This window comes from Rattus norvegicus, chromosome 6 (assembly GCF_036323735.1).
Source record: "Rattus norvegicus strain BN/NHsdMcwi chromosome 6, GRCr8, whole genome shotgun sequence".
Taxonomy (NCBI): Eukaryota; Metazoa; Chordata; class Mammalia; order Rodentia; family Muridae; genus Rattus; species Rattus norvegicus.
This window is the reverse complement of record NC_086024.1, coordinates 55,995,779-56,006,307: the sequence shown is the minus strand read 5'-3', so window position 1 is coordinate 56,006,307 and position 10,529 is coordinate 55,995,779. Positions and strand designations below refer to the sequence as shown.

The following is a 10,529-nucleotide window of genomic DNA, read 5'->3' as shown; positions in this document are numbered from 1 at the left end:
TGATCACATGGCGGCCATCTCAGAAGGCGTCTACACATATTTAGAAAACAAATATGTGACATTGCTTCCTTTGCCTAGAGCTGTCCAGCCTCACATATGAGATGCTGAGCCCATATGCTGGACAATGTGTGCCAAATGTCAGCATCTCATATTGTCGTTTACCACCAGCAGACATAGGAACAGGAAAATCAGTGCTGCATCTGAGAAAAACTAAATTTTTCTTTTATTAATTTTCCATAAGAGACAGTTTTCCCTTTAAAAGATCCAAAAATGTTCCCCAGTTAGGGAAGAAAATTTTAAATTATTTCCTACCAATACATATTTAAATTTAAATTTCCCTCCCTCAGTTGTTTGTTTACATGCGGCTAGGGAGCATTCTTCAGTGTCTTTTTTTTTTTTTTTTGGCCGCCATATTTATGGAACTGTCTGCATCGGTATTTCCTACTAGGGAATAAATTGAAATTTAATTGATACCGGAATGGCTTATAGAATTCAGGTTACAACGTAGAAGTCATCAGAGTAGAAAGGTATTTCCCGTTTTGTATTAGAATCTGCAAACATCCCTTCTGATGTCACTGCTTAGTAAGATCTAAATTGTATGTGTAGTAACAATAGGGTCCTTATTTGGGGACCAGATATACACAGGACTGCCTTGCTGAATGGGGTTTCAATTAATGTTTGAAATTATCAAAACTGCAGAAATAAGCATAAACTTTCTGTACTTACGAATAGCAATTGTAGAGGGTTGCTTTAGAACATGGCAGATGGAAAGGTACTGATTGGTCCAGCCCAGTGTGGATGCTTTGAGAAAGGCTGTCAGAGAAAGTGACTTTTGTGTGGCCCATCTGCGCCAATTTCTAACAGACATTCAACTGTCTCTCTTACTCTCACACTGTGAGAGCCATTGTTAGGGAAACTTTTTACCTTGGTTTTTCCCTAATAGTAGTTGCATAAAATTGTCAAAACTTTCTGACCCACTGTGAGAAAGACAACCGATTTCTGTTTGATTTTATGTGTCTAAAAGAAGAAGAGTTCCCATGCTTTTAAATTCATAGCCCCTAAGAACCAAATCTGACTTAGGGCCCAAGGGTCCTGTGGCTGGTCAAGAGCCACAGGACTGATTTCCTAACCAGCACAGGGACCAACTGTTTGACCTGTCTGTCATTTTAGCACAGATTTTTGTAGAACATGGTCCTTAATCTTCTGAGGCAACCCCTTGTGAATTCCAAGAAGGTACACATTTCTAACTCAGTTTATAATACCAAACCAAGTACAAAACCAGTCCTCCTGCTTCAAGAGGTGAGACCACATTTAGACCAAGACACCAGGATTCTCCAGGGCTCTCCAGATTAGCTTACACATTAGGGAGAGCAGGAGTTTTTCTTGTGCAGCTGTTCTAATAGTCAGCTTCTTACAGCATGTGCCCTGGTTTTTAACTTGATATTTGACATTGAAATCACTAGATTTGATATTTGAATTTTTGATATTTTATGATGATTGTCTGTAAAATAGCTGTAAATTTTATTCAGTCTCTAATTTGGGGATTCTTTCTGAGTTTTTTGCCCAGTCAAGTCTAACATAATAGTGTTTTAAATATGACACAGAACCATTCAGTTGGGGTAGGGTTTTCATTTATAAAAATTTTTTATTCATCAGACTGATTACTCTAGACATGCATATCAAAGTAAGCTGCCATGCAGGTATATCCCTGGGCCTTGGGGAAAATTAAATAAATGTTAAGATGTTGGCCTGCAGCAAGGAAAAGTAGAGAAACTATTTTTAAATTATTTAAAGCCTCTTTTAAATTCAAGTCTCCGTTTTCTGTGCTCAGTTGATCAATAGATATGAAAGGAATGTTTCGCTACTGATTTGAAGATTACTTTCTGTGTCTCCTTAATTCTGCCACACGCATCTAAAATACATCATTTAATTAAGTTAAGCTACATTTTTTTTCATAGATATTTTCTGGAAATGTTTTGAAGTTCCAGCCCAGCTCAGATGTCAGAATCTGTGTATAGAAGAATTGTTCTTCTCAGGATTACCTATGAACAGCAGGATTGGCCAGTATGGAAAATTATATCAACTGTAAAATTTCCTAGCCCAAAACACAGAAACCCTACTCTTTTGCCTAAATAAAATGCATAGAAATATGTCATTTTATAAATAAAAACTGATAAATATGAAAAGCCTTGGAAAGATGTAATTTTATAAGTATGATATGGGGTGTGGTATGAGCAAAGGTGTTAGTGTAAGGAAAAAAGGTCAGGAAGTACATTATTTGCTAGAGAAAACATGTGGCAAATGACTCAGATACCCGAACCATCGAAAGAAGTGTATATACATATAAAATGCATATCAACACACTCATGCAGAATATTGGGTTCACCTCACACTAGTTACCTTTTATTTTAAATATTATTTTTAGAATGGGCAGTGCTGAGTAACCCTAGCTAGCCTGGAACTCACTTTGAAGACCAGGCTTAATTTAGATTTGTACCATTCATTCTGCCTGTGCTTGGACAACTGGAATTCACCATTGTGCCTGACATTTAATACATTTTTAATGAGATTAGCAATTGTTTTGAACAGTTAAACTTTATTTGTAACAAAGCTCTCCAAATGCTTCAACCAGAAGTCTTCCCTATGAGAGGCAGATGCTCTGTAGCCAAGAGCGGACTAGCTTCCCATCCTAGCTTCTCCTTTTACCTCTCTGTCTTTATTATCAGACTAGTCAGTCAATGATATGCCTTGGTTTTCTTTTCTCCCACCCTTAGAGAAAACAAAGGAAGCTAGTTCTAGGTAATCCGATCCATTCATGTAACAAGAAAAGGGTGATACACTCAGTAACATCCTAAGACACTATATAAGAAAGGGTAAGATCAATCATAAATATTCTGCATGTAATGAAATCTCATCAGGAAAATCATAACTGAATAAACCAGCAAGGTTTAATCTGTGAATAGAAATACAGTGGGCAATTGAATATTAACTTCAAGTTACCCACGTAAAGCCACTGAACATGAATGGGGAACAATGAACAAGCCGTACTCTGTCACATAAAGACATGCGTACTCTATCACATAGCGTATGCCACAGACCTAACCTCAAGTATATGTCATAGCTTGATGTACTCAAAATGGTTGGAAGAGACTTTGATTATGTCTTGTTTTGTAAACAGTGTATTGTAATCACGCATATAATCTAATGTAATTAATTATCTGAGAATAACTATGTTGTCTTTCTTATCTTCTATTGCTGTGATGAGACAACCTGACCAAGGCAACAATAAAAGAAGGAATTTAATTGGGGGCTCGCTTACAGTTTCAGAGGGTGAGCATTAACTGTTCCAGTTAATGCTATTGGAAGTGATTATTTTCTTAATTTATTTTCTTTTAATATTTCATCAGCGCCTGGGAACAAATTATTTTTGTGCTTTATTTTCAATCCAACGATCTAATTGAAACTTGCTCATTCTAATGGATTTTAAGATATTTCTTCACATCAGAGCATGTTATGTATAGAAAACATATATCTCCTTAATTTTTTACTTATCCAGTTTCATGCATGTATATACAATGTGTTCACTCGCCTGCTGCTAACCTCTCTGGCTTCCTCTTACAGTGGGCATGAGGTCCACATGCGCATAGATGCACCTGCAGAGACAGAATTGTTAAACACTCATGTTCACCTCTTCAGTGGGAGAAACAGACCCAAAAGGCTGCTTAATAACATGGTGGGTTTGCTATTCTGTGAGGCTAGACCTCAGCCGAATCCTTTTTTTATATTGAACACTGTTTCTGGGTCAATAAAAACCTTCCTAATGAACTTTAAAAAAGAATTTGTTATTGTGCTCATTACAAACCATTCTTCCCTAGGCCCTTATCCTGAACACTTTCTCTTGGTCAATAGTAATCCATTCTTGGGGCAGAGATCCCAGATGCTTGGCAAAATACATACTCTTTTCGAAAGCTTCAATACAGTCATGCCTTAAGCTTTGTTACAATAATTGTCACAAGGAAACTTTTCTGAAGGCTTTACAATGTTTAAATATGTTAAAAAAAAAATAAGCGTCTGGGGTCAGATTCCAGAAGTTTGGACTAGCCGGGCTTTGTTGTTAAGAGCTGGATTTTCTTGACTCTCAAAGTTCCTTTGCACAGCTTCCTAAACTGTGACGCCCGCTGAAAGCCCCGCCCCTCCCAGACCCTTCTTCGTAACTAGACCCCGCCTACTTCTGTGGTTTTTTTTCAATACATGGGGCTTGTGAAAGTAGCCACATCGATGGTATGTGTTCCTGATTATAATTCCCAAGTCGTACTCATAAGACTGTTCTTTGCCGGGCAAATTGGTAGAGTGGTATGCGATTACAGACTGGTTTCTGTGTGCCCTGTATTCAAACGTGTAGTGTCTTCACAACAGGACCTAGAAGTCTCCTATTTCATTTATTGTCTAATTTGATTAGAACTCTTAGGACTGTGTTAAATTTTTATGACAGAGGTATGCATGTCGCCTTATTCTTGGTCTCAGGGGAAAAGCTTTTAGTTTTTCATTATTGACTATGATGTTGATTATACATTCATTATAAATAACAATACTTGTATTGAGGTACATCCTTATATAGCTAAATGGTTAAGTATTTACATTCTGAAAGGCTATTGCTTTGTCATCAAATGTCCTTATAGGAAATGAAGACATAACTATTAAGATATAAAAATATCAGCTATTGGGTTAGAGATAGGTATGATGAATTTGACAATTTGATTATCATTACTCACCCTCCCTACTCCTATATATAAATGAATATACATTGTATATATAACTGTATATATACAACATGTATATGTATATACACATATATATGTAATCACACTGTTTATCCTGAACATACAATCTTTGTCAAATGTGCCAAGCTTAAAATAACAGAAAAAAATGAAAAATAAAAGGAGCTTCTAGACCTTATAGAGAAAAATGTTCAAGATAGGTGTTCAAAGCATATGTACAGTACAGTTCCATCCATTCAAGAGGTTTAAAACATAGAGCATCTAATATATCCATGCTGCACGGATAATGCGATTAGAGTTACACACGAGGAATCTAGAGTCCTGAGAACATGTGTGAGCTGGATGCTGTGTATTTGGTGTTCTTGTTCTTTCCTGACTTACAAAGGTAAAAATGGATGAGAACATACACACACACACACACACACACACACACACACACACAGAGAGAGAGAGAGAGAGAGAGAGAGAGAGAGAGAGAATGTGAATTACCAGGATTTTATTTTATCCTGGTTAAAGGAAAAGTAAACTCAAAGCCAAGTAGTGCTTGGTTGTAAAGATGGTTAAAATTAACAACACAAACATTTTCCAGCAAGGCTTTTGATATTCTCTGCATGCAAGGTAATGGGCAAGTTCTAATGGGACCCTTTGAAGGCTGCTAGAAGTCGGGCTCACGGCTGGAACACTTAGCTTCCGTGACCTTTATCACAGCCTCTCCAGACACTCCACAGAGCACTGTGTTGTTTGCTAAAAGCAACTGCCACATGAGGCCAGAAATCCAGCCAGAAGCTAAACTCTAACCTGCAAATTTCAATGTGAGTTAAACTAGAGAATTTTTTAACAAAATTCTGACCTTCTGATGCCAGCGAACTATCCAGCCATATTTTTAAAAGCTGAAACTACATAGCTATAGAAATCTGCTCCATACTTCCTATTCAGAAATAACTCTGAATGTTGTCCACTGAGTGTCTCACTTGAAACTATTTCAAATTTAAGCGCCCAATATACCCAATAGTTCGTTAACATTTAGCAATTTTTAGGTCATTTCTACCTCTTTTCAATATCAGAGTGAAATGTTTAAGTAAAAATATTTTTAAATGCATATAGAATTTTAAAAGTTCTATGTCACTGAGAATTAAGTCTTATGGAGCTTCAGAGTAAACAGACTTGGGTGAATCAGTCAGTGTCCCATCGAAGTCAGCTCTGCAGAGTTCAAACTCTTGTGTTTGGAATGACGAAAGGTCAGTTGTGAGGGGAACGATAGTGAGAACTACCCTGAAGTTCTTACTGCTTCTTATGTGTCAGGCACAGATAAGAAGAGCTTTATCCGTTCAGTATCCAGGCAGCCCTCGTTTTATCAGAAACTTATATAAAAAAGGAGATGGACATCCAACACAAAAATGTTTAAGTTTAGGGCCCTTGTTTTGTTTTTATAAGAAACCATAATGAGTATTGCTAGGAATAAATTTAAGAATCTATAATATTAGATGTTATCTATTTAATATAACATACAGTAAGTAGTATATATACACATATATGTATATGTTCTGTTTTCTATATATTCTCTAAATACATGTATATTTGATCATGTATTGTTTTGTAAACAGTGTATGTGTAATCACATATATGATATTGATATATATGTATATATATATATATATATATATCTTATTTCTACTCATGGAGAATCTTTTTAGGATCATAAATAATACATCAAAACCAAGTATTGAAAGTCAATATTCAAACCCGACTAAATACACATGCAAAGAAGATGCAATTAAAAGTGATACTTGAATAAAAGTATACATTACAGTTTGAATAAGGAATGCATGAAGAAGCTTGGAAACCTCAAGCAGCAAATTCTAAGAAGATTATAACATTGCATGAGTAAAAGTGGAATTATGGGAAGCAGGCTGCTCTCAGTGATTTCAGAATGTTTTTAAAAATCAGTCTCTTGCAGTTTCAATGAAAAACAGAAAATAAGTTCAGGAGTGTGTCAGAGTTCACAGGAAATTAGAATGTGCTGTATCCGAGGGATTAAAAACTACTGGGACACCTTCTGTCACCAGCAAAAGCTTGCAGTTTTTACTCTCAATCCTTCTAGGGGAAAAAAAAATAGGTGAAAATTAAGTCTGTATCTACATCAAAAAAGGTAAAGAAATCCAGAAGAGTACAACAAACAAAAACTCTAGAGTATCTGAGAGCAGTCAGAAAAATAAAACAGGAAATTAATTGTAAGCTGAAAATCATTTGATGGTTAATTGTTTAGAAAAAAAACTAAAGTAATATAAAAAGAAAAAAACGAAAACAAAAACCAAGAATAGAGAGTACGGGTATCTGTGTGAGATTATGTGCACCAGTGAGCACGGGTGACGGACAGGCCGGAGTCTGTGGATTCCTGGGGTTAGAGGTGGTTCAGAGTTGTTAGTTATGCGTTTCCGAAACTGAACTCAGTTCCTGGGCAAGAACAGCCCGCGCATGCTCTGAACTGGTGAGCGGTCTCCTCCGCACGCCCCGCCCCCACCCTGTTATTAAATAAGGAGCTATATCCTCTTGAAAAGAGTTCTCCAGTATGGACCAGACCGTTTGATGTTGTGTCCCCAAGGCATTCTGAGGTTGTAATGAAAATCATATTTACTGGTTTTGAATTTCCTTTAAGAATGATGCCTGCATTTCTTAGATTTAGTATGTGAACTAAAATAAAAATAAATCACACTTGTCTGTCAGTGCTTAAAGCAAGGAAGGAATCTTTATCGTATTTTGACTCTGATGTTTAATAAAATCTGCACCATTAAAAGGTCACAATGATTCAAATGTCCTCTATATGGATTCGCAAGAGTTACTGAATTTTATCTGTGAAACAACCTCCTTAAGGCAGGGGCAGTGGCCCATGAAACTTCTGACAGTCACATTTCTCTTATTGGATGAAAAGGAGCAAGTTTACTTTTTTTCTGAATGCCTCTGGCCGCTCCTAGAGATAAATCACACTGAACACACAAACCGCCTTTCTATAGGGTAGAGTTTATTTGTATCTTATTATTTATCAAACAGTAACTGAGGAATTTATGAATAATAAAACGGTTCTCAAAATAAATGAGGGATTCCTTTCACTCAGTTATTAATTATAGATCCTAAACTGGACTCTTTGGTCAGGAGCGGAGTTGCTCAGAATGAGGGGTACAAAGTACCGGCCCTGCTGTGTGGGTAAACTGATGACTCACTTCTAATATTAGGTTGAGCCGGGCACTCGAACTCTGCCAAGTCAGCTCCACGGGGAGCCCCACTTCAGCCCACTCACGTTTCCTAATAACGTGTTCTGTTTCAACACAGCTCAAGCCGGCCCTGTTCCCCCGTGGCATTTTGATGTGAAAATGAAGGCGGCGCGCACAATAATGGATTGTGGAGATTTTTAGGATAAGATTTTTAAAGCAGCGGGTTGAAAGGCCATGGCGGATATTATGACAATGGCACACAGTTGTGACCTAATGAAAATTAGAAATGATTCATCGTTACTACCTTTTTTGTTACAAAATGACTCCAGCTGCATTAAGAGGAAGATAAATTTGCTGTTATTCTGAGCAGGAGGAAGATGCTGGCAGGGAGGAGGGGCACTTCTACCCGTATCCTTGTAAAAATAGGAGTTCGAAGCAGGTTTAATTTATAAACCTGAGGGCAAAGAAGTTTCGGGTGACGCTGGCCATGCGTTGCTGTGTTTTGACGTTAGGGGTTTAAGCTATCAGGCTGGTTGAGATTTTTACGACCCCTTTAGACATGTTTATTTGAAATCTCCCTGGCTTTCCCTGGTGAACTTTAGACATGCAAAAGAACCCCAGGGCGCAGACTCACCTCCGGCAAATTTGTTTCCCGTTTCTCTGCTCTCAGAAGTCCAGCTCCACCACCATGGCTACCCAGATCAAAAGACCCGTGTTTATTGTCCAGGCCACATGGTGGAAAATAGATCTCTGCATAAGCCGTGCGTTGGGTTTCCTGCCTCGAGAACACAACATCCTTTCTGTTTAGAAACAAAGATTGTTCTTAAGAGAGTCCTGGCCTTGCCTGAGAGGCTGCCCTGCCTAGCCCTTAGCAAACCCAGCACTGTTTCTAAATCATTGCATTGGTTTTGGGTCTTTAATATCCACAACCCCCCCCCCCCCGCGCCTCCTTAGTCATGACAGCTTTGGAGTCCTTTGGAAAAGTCACACAGATTTCTGGGCACCTTGTTCTTCCTCAGACTGGGAGAAGCAAGAGTGCAGAGAGCAGGTGACTTGAATGTTTTAGTTGGGTTTTGAGGGGCCCAGTCTCACATAGATCTCACCAATTTCTAGATTCCTCCTTTAGGATTCTGAGGGTGCTTATTCGGGGGATTAAAGCAAGTCCTTTAATGGAGCAGATCCTGAATTAGTGCAACACCATGGGGCATAGGGTGTTACTCAGCAGCAGGGATTCAATTACCAAGGTCAACACAGATGCATCTAAGTCCTCTATGAACCGATTTTGTCCTAAAAAGTCCACATGCAGCCACAGAGGGTGTTTTTTTTGTTTTGTTTTGTTGGTTTTTTTTTTTTTTTTCCTTTTTTGGATCCCTCTCTGAAATACAAACTTGTGAAAAGCACTCCACTTTGCTTCAAGAATAGGCTGTTTCTGCCAAGGGCTTGGAGTGATTTGAGAATCTGTAATAACACGGGTTAGAAATCAGAAGGGACAATCTATGCACTTAGAGAAACTCCCTGTATGCCATGCATGTGATAAAGAATTCAAAGCCCAAATATTTTAGAAATTCACCCAACTCAATAACGTGATAAATGGCCTCGCCTTTAGAATGACAAAAGACTCTCCTGTTTCCAAGGAGGACAAACAGATCAGCGAAGGCCTGAAAAACCTGCTCGATATCCTTAATCATCAGGGAAATGAAGATGGAAACCACACTGAGAGGTTACCCCTGTCTGCTAAGCTAGCTGTGACCTAAACGCTAGACGGGAGTTAATGAAGACACGGAGAAAGGGGAGTCTTTGTGCAGCTTTCAGAGAAATGTAAATTGGGATATCCATTATGGAAGGCCAGATTGTGTTCCTCATGGAACTCAAAACGGAGCTACCTTAGGGCCAGAAATCTTGCTTGCTGCTTCGTCTTCAAGGATGTTGAAGATATCCGCATCCTAATCCCTGCTCACTACAGAATTATCCACAAAAGCAAAGGCTATGAAGTCAATCCAAGGATCCCTCAGCAGATGGGATGGATAAAGGAAATGCGCCCTTTTCGGATGATGCAATGTTAGTCAACTTACAAAAAATTTTTTTTGACATTTTTAACAACTGAGATGAAATGAGGGAACATTATGCTTCATAAAATAATCCAGTGAAATATTTCATGACCTCATTTCTATAGGATTTTAAATAAATGAAGTAAACGATCGAAAGTTCACCTTTTAGTCCTATGTACGTACTCCGGGTCTCTCAGCCTCAGGAGCACACAGTAGAATGGTGACTAGTGAAGCTTTCTGAGGAACAGTGTGCAGATATATTGGCCAAAAGGCACACTTTCGGTTGGGCAGGATAAATAGCTTCACATAAAATACAACCGCTACAAATTCAGAATTTAAGCGAGTAGGTGCTAAATATTAGCACACCCCCACCACCAGCTGGATCTGGTAATTGAATCCCTAAAACCCTTATAAGGTGACGGGATCTCCCGATGAGGATAACTGCACAAAGTACACACATCCCAACACAACAGCGCTCGCTCTAATGCGTGCAA

At 38.3% G+C, this 10,529-nt stretch overlaps 1 long non-coding RNA gene across 1 annotated transcript; it reads left to right on the top strand.

The window, feature by feature from the left end:
• The first annotated feature begins 4,193 nt into the window (after window positions 1-4,193).
• Window positions 4,194-10,185, top strand: LOC134479365 (uncharacterized). Its single transcript, XR_010052597.1, has 2 exons — window positions 4,194-4,281; window positions 8,106-10,185. It is a non-coding gene; the product is annotated as an uncharacterized LOC134479365 (long non-coding RNA).
• The last annotated feature ends 344 nt before the right edge of the window (window positions 10,186-10,529 follow it).